At 41.5% G+C, this 11,301-nt stretch overlaps 2 non-coding genes across 2 annotated transcripts; both read right to left on the bottom strand.

Annotated features, from left to right (window-relative positions):
• Positions 1–1,538: 1,538 nt before the first annotated feature.
• TRNAL-UAG (transfer RNA leucine (anticodon UAG)) lies at positions 1,539–1,618 on the bottom strand. The gene has a single exon. It is a non-coding gene; the product is annotated as a tRNA-Leu (tRNA).
• A 1,744-nt stretch (positions 1,619–3,362) lies between these two features.
• Positions 3,363–3,443, bottom strand: TRNAL-UAG (transfer RNA leucine (anticodon UAG)). Its single transcript has one exon. It is a non-coding gene; the product is annotated as a tRNA-Leu (tRNA).
• Positions 3,444–11,301: the final 7,858 nt, after the last annotated feature.

The following is an 11,301-nucleotide window of genomic DNA, read 5'->3' as shown; positions in this document are numbered from 1 at the left end:
AATAGTTGTTCCATGAAAAGTGTGGTAATGCTAGATTGTTTCAATCCACTAATGACAACTGTGGGATTTGAACCCACGTGCTTTTGTATTGGAGCCTAAATCGAAAGCCTTATAGACCACACGACCAAATTGTCGATGGGTTGACACAATCAAAAGAAGTATATCATTGATGAAATGGCATAAGAGTGCAAACAAACCAAGTGATATTTGAAGTGTTGTCAATTTCAATATGTGGGCAACAATGTGTAATGCAAACACTAGGTCGAAGACAAAATATGTTTAAAGTTTTCTATGGCTCTGTTTTGGAGAAGAATAATGTAATAGTTGTTACATGAAAAGTTTGGTAATGCTAGATTGCTTCAATCCACTAATGACAATGGTATGATTTGAGCCCATGCCCTTTTGTATCGGAGCCTAAATCCAATACCTTAGACCACTCGCCAAATTGTCGATGAGTTGATGACTTCAAAAGAAGTGCACACTTGATACAGTTGCAAAAGAGTGTTAAAAAAGAGAGTTACATTTTCACTGGGCAATAATGTTAAAATGGAGAGTGTTAAAATGCCTTTTCGGATTGGAGCCTAAATCTAACACCTTACACAACTCGGCCAAATTGTCATTGAGTCGATGACATCAAAACAAGTGCACACTTGATAAAGTTTCAAAAGAGTGTTAAAAAAGAGAGTGATATTTTTAGTGGTGTCAATTTCGGTGGCTGGGGAACAATGTGAAGCACATCAATGTGCAATACAGGCACTAGGTCAAAGAAAAAGGACACACTGAAAAGTTTTTATAGCCCTCTTTTGTACAAGGATAACGTAGTAGTTATTTCATGAAATGTTTGGTAATGCTAGATTATTTCAATTCTCTAATAACAACTGTTGGATTGGAGACTGTTAAAATGCCCTTTCAGATTGGAGCCTAAATCCAACGCCTTAGACCACTCAGCCAAATTGTTGATGGGTTGACGACATCAAAGGAAATGTACACTTGATAAAGTGGCAAAAGAATGTTAATAAAGAGAGTGATATTTTCAGTGGTGTCAATTTAGGGCACCGTGCAACAATGTTAAGCATATCAATGTGTAATGCAAGTAGTAGATCTAAGAAGGAATATGTTTAAAGTTTTCTAGCGCCCTATTATCCTTGTAACGTAGTTGTTATTTCATGAATTTTTTGGTATTGTTATATTATTTTAATTCGCTAAGGACAACTGTGGGATTTGAACCCATGCCCTTTCGGATTGGAGCCTAAATCAAACGCCTTAGACCACTCGGCCAAATCGTCAATGTGTTGATGACATCAAAAGAAGTACACCATTCATAAAATTGCAAAATAGTGTTAAAAAAGAGAGTTATATTTTAAGTGGTGTCAATTTAGGTCAATAGGCAACAATGTTCAGCACATCAACGTGCAATGCAAATATTAGGTCGAAGAAAGGACACACTTACAATTTTTTATCGACCCTTTTTGTAGAAGAATAACATATTTGTTATTTCATGAAACGTTTGGTAATGATAAATTTTTTCAATTCTCTAATGACAACTATGGGATTTGAACCCATGCCCTCTTGATTTGGAGCCTAAATCCAACGCCTTAGACCACTCGGCCAAATTGTCATTGAGTTGATGACATCAAAACAATGCACACTTGATAAAGTTTCAAAAGAGTGTTAAAAAAGACAGTGATATTTTAAGTGGTGTCAATTTCGGTGTCTAGGCAACAATGTTAAGCACATCAATGTGCAATGCAAGCAGTAGGTCGAAGAAAGGACACAATTAAAAAAAATTATGGCCCTCTTTTGTACAAGGATAACGTAGTAGTTATTCCATTAAATGTTTGGTAATGCTACATTATTTTAATTCTCTAATGACAACTGTGGAATTTGATACCACGCCCTTACGGATTGGAGCTTAAATCCAACGCCTTAGACCATTTAGCCAAATTGTCGATGGGTTGATGATATCAACAGAAGTGTACACTTAAATAAAGTGGCAAAAGAGTATTAAAAAAGATAGTGATATTTTCAGTGGTGTCAAGAATAACATAGTAGTTATGTCATGAAATTTTTTATAATGCTAGATATTTTAATTCACTAATGACATCTGTTGAATTTCCACCCACGTCCTTTCGAATTGGAGCCTAAATCCAACGCCTTAGACCACTCGGGCAAATTGTCGATGTGTTGATGACATCAAAAGAGGTACACCATTTATAAAATTGCAAAATAGTGCTAAAAAAGAGAGTTATATATTAACTGGTGTCAATTTAGGTCAATGGGCAACACTGTTTAGCACACCAATGTTCAATGCAAGTATTAGGTCGAACAAAGGACACACTTACAATTTTTTACAGCCCTCTTTTATACAAGATTAACATAATTGTTATTTCATGAAAAGATTGGCAATGCTATATTTTTTCAATTCACTAATGACAACTATGCGATTTGAACCCCATAGCCTCTCGGATTGGAGCCTAAATCCAACGCCTTAAACCATTCGGTTAAATTGTCATTAAGGTGATGACATCAAAAGAAGTAATCATTCATAAAATTGCATAAGAGTGTAACGAAAGAGAGTGATATTTGAAATGTTGTTGATTTCAGTGGGTGGGCAACAATGTTAAGCACACAATGTGCAATCCAAGGACTATGTCAAAGAAAGAATATGTTTATAGTTTTCTATAGCCTTGTTTTGGAGAAGAATAACATAATAGTTGTTCCATGAAAAGTTTGGTAATGCTAGATTGTTTCAATCCACTAATGATAACCGTGGGCTTTGAACCCACACCCTTTTGTATTGGAGCCTAAATCCAACGCCTTGGATCACTCGGCCAAATTGTTGATGGGTTGACAACATCAAAAGAAGTGCACACTTGATAAAGTTCTAAAAGAGTGTTAAAATAGAGAGTGAAGTTCTCACTGGGCAACAATGTTAAGCATATCAATGTGAAATGCAAGCACTAGATCTAAGAGGGAATGTGTTTAATGTTTTCTAGCGCCCTATTTTGTACAAGAATAACGTAGTACTTATTTCATGAAATGTTTGGTAATGCTAGATAATATTAATTCAGTAATGACATTTGTGGGATTTGAACGCATGCCCTTTCAGATTGGAGCCTAAATCCAACGCCTTAGACAACTCGGCCAAATTGTCGATGTGTTGATATCAAAAGAAGTACGCCATTGATAAAATTGCAAAATAGTGTTAAAAAAGAGAGTTATATTTTAAGTGGTGTCAATGGGCAACAATATTCAGCACATCAAGGTGCAATGCAATTTTTTATGGCCCTTTTTTGTACCAGAATAACATATTTGTTATTTCATGAAAAGTTTGGTAATGCTAAATTTTTTCAATTCTCTAATGACAATTGCGGGATTTGAACCCATGCCCTCGTCGGATTGGAGCCTAAATCCAACGCCTTGCACCACTCGGCCAAATTGTCATTGTGTCAATGACATCAAAACAAGTACACACTTGATAAAGTTTCAAAATAGTGGTGTCAATTTCGTTGTCTGGGCAACAATGTTAAGCACATCAATGTGCAATGCAAGCACTGGGTCGAAGAATGGACACAATTAAAAATTTCTATGGCCCTCTTTTGTACAAGGATAACATTGTAGTTATTTCATGAAGGTTCGGGAGAATGGTTTTGGGCAAACTCGAAGGTCCGGGAGATTCTGTTGTGGCTCGGATGGTGCTAAGAAGAATTACAACATGGCTTCGTTAGTATGGTTAACTTGTAAAATAATGTTGGACAGGGCTTGAACCAGTTGGTTGATTGGCGATGTGGGCTGATGTTCTTTAGTTTGTTGTTATAAGAATTCTGGATTCATGGAGTTTGTGTTGCCGCTGCTATTGTCGTGCTGCATCGTGGCGTGTGTTGTTGGGGTTGTGAATTGGGGCTGCTTTGCCCGTCTTCTCCACCACGATGTGAAATGCTCTCAAAGTAGCTCCCTTTCCATTACGTTCTAAGTTACATCTTATACGCTACTCTTAGCGTGGTGGGTGTTTTCCCGCTCCTATTACCACTTCTAATTATGGGAGCTTGTTGGGGGCCTAATTTGGGTGTGGTCAATGTGACCCTAGTTAGGGGGGGTCTTGCATAGGATCCATGGTAATACCACAATATGTTATATAGAGTGTAGCAATGAATTTAGGCATGCAACATGGGAAGCCAATACTTAGTGGTTACAACTCCATGTTACGGTTGTGAAGACTTTGTTCCAATTTGGAAACACAAACTCCGTGGTTATAGTTTAGTGGTTAGAATTCCATGTTGTGGCTGTGGAGACCTGGGCTCGAATCCCAGCAACCACACCAAAAGTGAGTCTATATCAACTTGTAAAATACTTCCAATCCCAATGGATTTGAGAAAGGAAGTTAGTTGCAAATACCTAGAACCATAACAATTTAATTTGAGCAAAAAACTACGACCAACCATCCCCAACAAAGGTTCCTTTCAAATGTTCGTGCCAACCAAGATAGTTTTCAATTGAAAAGCATTTGATGGATGTACTTGCCCATATTATGTATGGAATGTGTACATGCATTTGTGTTTGCAAATGCAAACAACCATAATAATTAATTTGACTAAAAAAATCGACTCAATGGTTAAAATTTGAGGTCTTCGCAGTTGAGACTTGCACATGAATCCCATTCAAGGCCTCAAAATTTAGTGTATATTCACGTGTGAAAATTGTTAGATTTTGACTTTGGTAGGGTATGAAGTTGGAATATCATTAGTTTTCATTTTACACATAGCACAATAATTTCACAAGTGCTATCTTGGCTCGTATTTCATATAACATGTGCATATGTATTGGTGCGTCATATGTCATATAGATTGTGTACATGAAGTTATTCACGCCACATAGGAAGTCAAATCTTAGTGATTAGAATTCCATATTTATGGATGCCTTTATGGAGACTTGCCTAATATGTTATATAGAGTGTAGTTATAAATTTATGCATGCAACATGGGAAGTCAATGCTTCCTGGTTACAACTCCATGTTGCGGTTGTGAAGACATTCTTCCAATTTTGTCATGAGGGAAATCATGGCTCCTATTTCATCTAGAATCTGCACATGAATTTGTTCATGAATTTATGGAGACTTGCCTCACATGTTATATAGATTGTGCACATGAATTTATTCACGCCACCTAGGAAGTCAAATCTTAGTGATTAGAATTCCATATTTACAGATGCCTTTATGGAGACTTGCCTAATATGTTATATAGTGTGGCTATAAGTTTATGCATGCAACATCAGAAGTCAATACTTAGTGGTTACAACTCAAGGTTCAGGTTGTGAAGATTTTGTTCCAATTTGGGAACATAAAATCGGTGGTTGTAGTATATTGGTTAGAATTCCACATTCTAGTTGTTGAGACTTGGGCTCGAATCCCAATAACCACACCTAAATTTACTCTATATCAACTTGTAATATGCTTCGAATCCCAATGGATTTGAGATAGAAACTTGGTTGCAAATACCAAGAACCATTATAATTTAATTTTAGCGAAAACCTACAACCAACCATCCCCAATGAAGGTTCCTTTCAAATGTTCGACCCAACTAAGATTGTTTTGAATTGAAAAGCATTTGACGGTTGTATTTTAGTCGTTAGAAGTTCATGTTATGGTCATGGAGACCTAATCTCGACAAACAATGAGCTTGGCATTATACATTCTTGTCGGAGGGCCTTGACCCATCTTAAGTATCGAATGTGTACATGGATTTGTGTTTGCAAATGGAAACAACTATAATAATTCATTTGAGCAAAAAAATCAACTCAATGGTTAAAATTCAAGGTCGTCGCGGTCGAGAATTGCGCATGAATCCCATTCAAGGCCCTGAAATTTAGTGTACATTCACGTGCGAAAACTGTTAGATTTTGAAGTTGGAATATCATTAGTTTTCATTTTCCACATTGCACAATAATTTCACAAGTGCAATCTTGGCTTGTATTTCATATAGAATGTGCACATGTATTTGTCCATGGCTTTATCGAGACTTGCATCATATGTCATATAGATTGTGTTGATGAATTTATTCACGCCACATAGGAAGTCAAGTCTTAGTGATTAGAATTCCATATTTGTGGATGCCTTTATCAACACTTACCTAATATCTTATACAGACTGTAGCGATGATTTTATGCATGCAACATGGGAAGTCAGTACTTAGTGGTTACAACTGCAAGTTGCGATTGTGAAGACTTTGTTGCAATTTGGCAACGCAAATTCCGTGGTTGTTTAGTGTCTAAAATTTCACGTTGTGGCCGTGGAGACCTGGGCTTGAATCCCAACAACCACACCTAAAGTTAGTCTATATAAACTTGTAAAATTCTTCGAATCATTGGATTTGAGATAGGAAGTTGGTTGCAAATACCAAGAACCATAACAATTTAATTTCAGCAAAAAACTACAACCAACCATCCCCAACAAAGGTTCCTTTCAAATCTTCGTCCCAACAAAAATTGTTTTCAATTGTAAAGCATTTGATGGTTGTACTTTAGTTGTTGGAAGTCCATGTTATGGTCATGGAGACCTAAGCTCGACAAACAATGAGCTTGGCATTATACATTCTTGTCAGAGGGCCATGACCCATATTATGTATCGAATGTGTACATGGACTTGTGTTTGCAAGTGCAAATAACCATAATAATTAATTTGAGCAAAAACATCGACTCAGTGGTTAAAATTCAAGGTCCTTGACATTATACATTGTTGTCAGAGGGCCTTGACCCATATTTGCACAAAAAACTACGACCAACCATCCCTAACAAAGGTTCCTTTCAAATATTTGTCCCATCCAAGATTGTTTTCAATAGCAAAGCATTTCATGGCTTTATGGAAACTTGACTCGTATGTGATATAGATTGTGTACATGAATTTATTGACGCCACATAGGAAATCAAGTCTGAGTGATTAGAATTCCATATTTATGGATGCCTTTATAGAGACTTGCCTAATATGTTATATACAATGTAGCTATGAATTTATGCATGCAACATTGGAAGGTAGTACTTAGTGGTTACAACTCCATGTTGCGGTTTTGATGACTTAGTTCCAATTCAACAACACAAACTCGGTGGTTGTAGTTTAGTGGTTAGAAGTCCACATTATGGCCCTAAAGACCTAGGCTCGAATCCCAACAACCACACCTAAATTGAGTCTATATCAACTTCTAAAGTTGCTTCGAATCCGAATATATTTGAGATAGAAAGTTGGTTGCAAATACCAAGAACCATAACAATTTAATCTGAGCAAAAAACTACAACCAACCATCCCCTACAAAGCGAACAAAGCTTCCTTTCAAATGTTCGTCCCAATGAAGATTGTTTTCAATTGAAGAGCATTTGATGGTTGTACTTTAGTGGTTAGAAGTCCACGTTATGGTCATGGACACCTAGGCTCGACAAACAATGAGCTTGGCATTATACATTGTTGTCGGAGGGCCTTGACCCATATTAAATATCGAATGTGCACATGGATTTGTGTGTGCAAATGCAAACAATCATAATAATTAATCTGAGCAAAAAAATCGACTCTGTGGTTAAATTTTGAGGTCGTCGCAATGGAGACTTCCCGATGAATCGTATTCAGGATCCTAAAATTTAGTGTAAATTCATGTGCGAAAACTATTAAATATTTAATTCGGCAGGGTATAAAGTTGGCATATCATTGGTTTGCTTTTTGCACATTGCACAATGTTGTCACAAGAGCAATCATGGTTCCTATTTCATATAGAATATGCACATGAATTTGTTCATTGCTTTATGGAGACTTGCCTCATATGTCACATTGATTGTGTACATGAATTTATTCACGCCACATAGGATGTCAAATCGTAGTGATTAGAATTCCATATTTATGGATGCCTTTATGGAGACTGGCCTAATATGTTATATAGAGTGTAGCTATGAATTTATGAATGCAACATTTGAAGGCAGTACTTAGTGGTTACAAGTCAATGTTGCAGTTGTGAAAACTTAGTTCCAATTTGGCAATACAAACTCGGTGGTTCTAGTTTAGTGGTTAGAATTCCACGTTGCGGCCGTGGAGACTTGGGTTCAAATCCCACCAACCACACCTAAAGTGAGTCTATATCAACTTCTACTGATGATTCGAATCCCAATGGATTTGAGATAGGAAGTTGGTTGCAAACACCAAGAACCATAACAATTTAATCTCTGAGCAAACTGTTGAGATTCCGCGCTCGGCCACAACCGAGGAACAGAATCGATTCACAGAAAACGGGAAATACAAGAATGCACGAAAACAACAGAGAGAAGGGTACACTGGATGTTTTACGTGGAAAACCCTAAATGGGAAAAACCACGGGAGTGCAAGACTCCAACTATCACTATACGCGGGGAATGTACAATGGCGAGCTGCAAGGCGACGACCTTGAGCTCGCTGTCCTCGCCACAGGCGGCGGTATTACACAGAGGCGTCGACCTCTTCCTTCCTCTTTCTCTCTCACTCTCTCTCGGCTGCTCTCACTTCGCTTCCTCTCAGTGGAAAACAGAAAAATGAGCAACAACTTCAACAACAGCAAAACTGTTTGCCCTAAGTCATATTTATACACATATGACTTTCGGGCTATTTACAAATATAGCCTCAAGGGCCCTTGGCAAACATATTCACAAATATGTCCCCGCATCCGGATCTCTCTCCGGGTACATACGTCATCCGGCTCCGTAACCGGGGTCTTCATCATCCGGATCCGCAGCCGGGTACTCTTCATCCGGCTTCATGCCGGGTACTCTTCATCATACGGTTCCGTAACAGCCTCCGGGCTTGCCGTCATTCATCTCCGGACATCCCATCCGGAGGGACCGAAATCCCAACAAACTCCCCCTTCACTTCGGCATGGGATGTCTCTCCAACCCGATCCTCTTCCGGCATGCTTCCAGCTTGTCGGGTGTGAGTACCTTGGTCAGCATATCCGACCCGTTCTCGTCCGTGTGGATCTTCGTAAGCACGAACTCCTTGTCTTCTATCCTTTCCCGGATCCAGTGGTATCTACGCTGGATGTGTTTCGTCCGGGAATGGTAGGCCGCGTTCTTCGCAAGGTGGATGGCACTCTGACTGTCGCAGTAGAGCCGGTACTCCTCCTGCCGGATACCGAGCTCTCTAATGAAGTCCTTCATCCATATTATTTTCTTGCCGGCTTCAACAGCCGCCATGTACTCCGCCTCCGTGGTTGACAACGCAACCGTTTTCTGCAGCCTCGACTGCCACGAAACAGCTCCCCCTGCATACGTCATCACATACCCTGATGTGGACCGGCTGGTATCTGCATCAGCCGACATATCCGAGTCGGTAAAGCCGTCGAGTTCGGGCTTACCGGAGCCGAATCGGAGGCACACGTTTGCCGTGCCCTTCAGGTATCGGAGTATCCACTTGACCGCGTTCCAGTGCTCTTTGCCGGGATTGCTCATGTACCGGCTCACCACTCCAACTGCATATCCTATGTCCGGTCTTGTACACACCATTGCGTACATCAAGCTTCCGACGGCAGAGGCATATGGTACTTTCGTCATGTCCTCCTTCTCAGCCTTTGTCTTGGGGCTTTGCTTGCTGGACAACTTGCAGTTTGCCGGTAGGGTTGACCCGACCGGTCTTGCTTCTGACATGTTGAACCGGTGAAGCACCTTTGTCACGTACTTCTCCTGTGACAGCCACAACTGCTTCTTCTTCCGGTCCCGGATGATGTGCATCCCTAGTATTTGCCTCGCCGGACCAAGGTCCTTCATTGAGAAGGTTCGGTGAAGCGCTTTCTTCAGCATCCGTATCTTGGCCTGGTCCCGTCCGACGATCAACATGTCGTCCACGTACAGGAGGAGTTTTAGAAAGTCTCCTCCCTCGAACTTCTTCACAAACACGCAGTGATCGGACTGCGTTTTGTGGTAGCCTTCGTCGGTCATGAAAGAGTCGAACTTCCGGTACCATTGCCGGGGAGCCTGCTTCAGTCCGTAAAGGCTCTTCTTCAACCGGCATACCAGGTGCTCCTTCCCTTTCTTCTCGAATCCTTCCGGTTGCTGCATGTAGATCTCTTCTTCGAGGTCACCGTGAAGGAATGCCGTCTTCACGTCCATCTGTTCTACCTCGAGGTCCACGCTTGCCGCTATGCTCAGCACCGTCCGGATGGAGGTCATCTTCACTACCGGGGCAAATATCTCGTCGAAGTCGACGCCCTTCTTCTGCTGAAACCCCTTCACCACGATCCTGGCTTTGTATCTCAGGGGGTTTCCAGCATCTCCCGGTTTCAGCTTGAACACCCACTTGTTTCGAAGTGCCCGCTTTCCTTTCGGCAACTCCACAAGTTCATATGTGTGGTTCTCATGCAGGGAATCCATCTCGTCCTGCATGGCACTCAACCACCTGCGGCTATGGGTGTCAAGTTTTGCTTCTTCAAAGCTCTCCGGCTCCCCCTCGTCGGTTAACAGCACGTGCTCAGGTTCCGGAAATCTCCGGGGGGCCCTTCTCTCTCTTAGAGGATATCTCCGTTCTGGAGCTTCGGTAACCGGCTCCTCCGTTTCCTCTTCATCCGAATCCATTTCGGGATCGGGGCCGGTTCCGGTATCAGTTTCATCTTCCTCGGCCGGTTCTGTTTCTTCACCGTCTTCGGCCGGATCCTCGAGTACTAACCGGTCCCTTGCCGGTCGGGACTGCTCTTCGTAGAGTTGATCCTCACCGGTCGACTTGGAGCTCTTCATCTTCTTCTCCGACTCCCAGTCGGCGAGTGTCTTGTCCTCCATGAAGATGATATCTCGACTCCTGAATATCTTCTTGTCGACCGGGTCCCATACTCGGTAGCCGAACTCGTCGTCGCCGTAACCGAGGAATATGCATGGCCGGGTCTTTGGATCTAACTTTCCTCTCCGGTCCTTTGCCACATGCACGTATGCGAGACACCCGAACACCTTCAGGTGCCGGTAGGACACTTCCTTACCGGTCCACACTTTCTGCGGCGTGTCTCCGTCCAAAGGTACTGAGGGTGATCTATTTATCACATATGTCGCCGTCGACATTGCCTCAGCCCAAAACCCCTTGGGTAATTTCGCATGCGCCAGCATACTCCGGACCCTCTCCATTATGGTCCGGTTCATCCTCTCGGCCAGCCCGTTCAGTTCCGGCGTCTTCGGCACAGTAAACTCGAGCCGGATTCCCTTCGAGCGACAGTACTCCTCGAACTGCCCCCGGTATTCCCCTCCGTTATCCGCTCGTATCGCTTTCAGCTTCTTGCCGGATTCCCTTTCCACTCTCGCGTGGAGTTCTTTGAAGACGGA

This window comes from Azolla caroliniana, unplaced genomic scaffold (genome assembly GCF_043228905.1).
Source record: "Azolla caroliniana isolate FFs.n. ecotype wild unplaced genomic scaffold, voAzoCaro1.0.p SCAF_12, whole genome shotgun sequence".
NCBI classification, from domain to species: Eukaryota; Viridiplantae; Streptophyta; class Polypodiopsida; order Salviniales; family Salviniaceae; genus Azolla; species Azolla caroliniana.
This window is presented reverse-complemented; position numbering and strand designations above follow the sequence as displayed.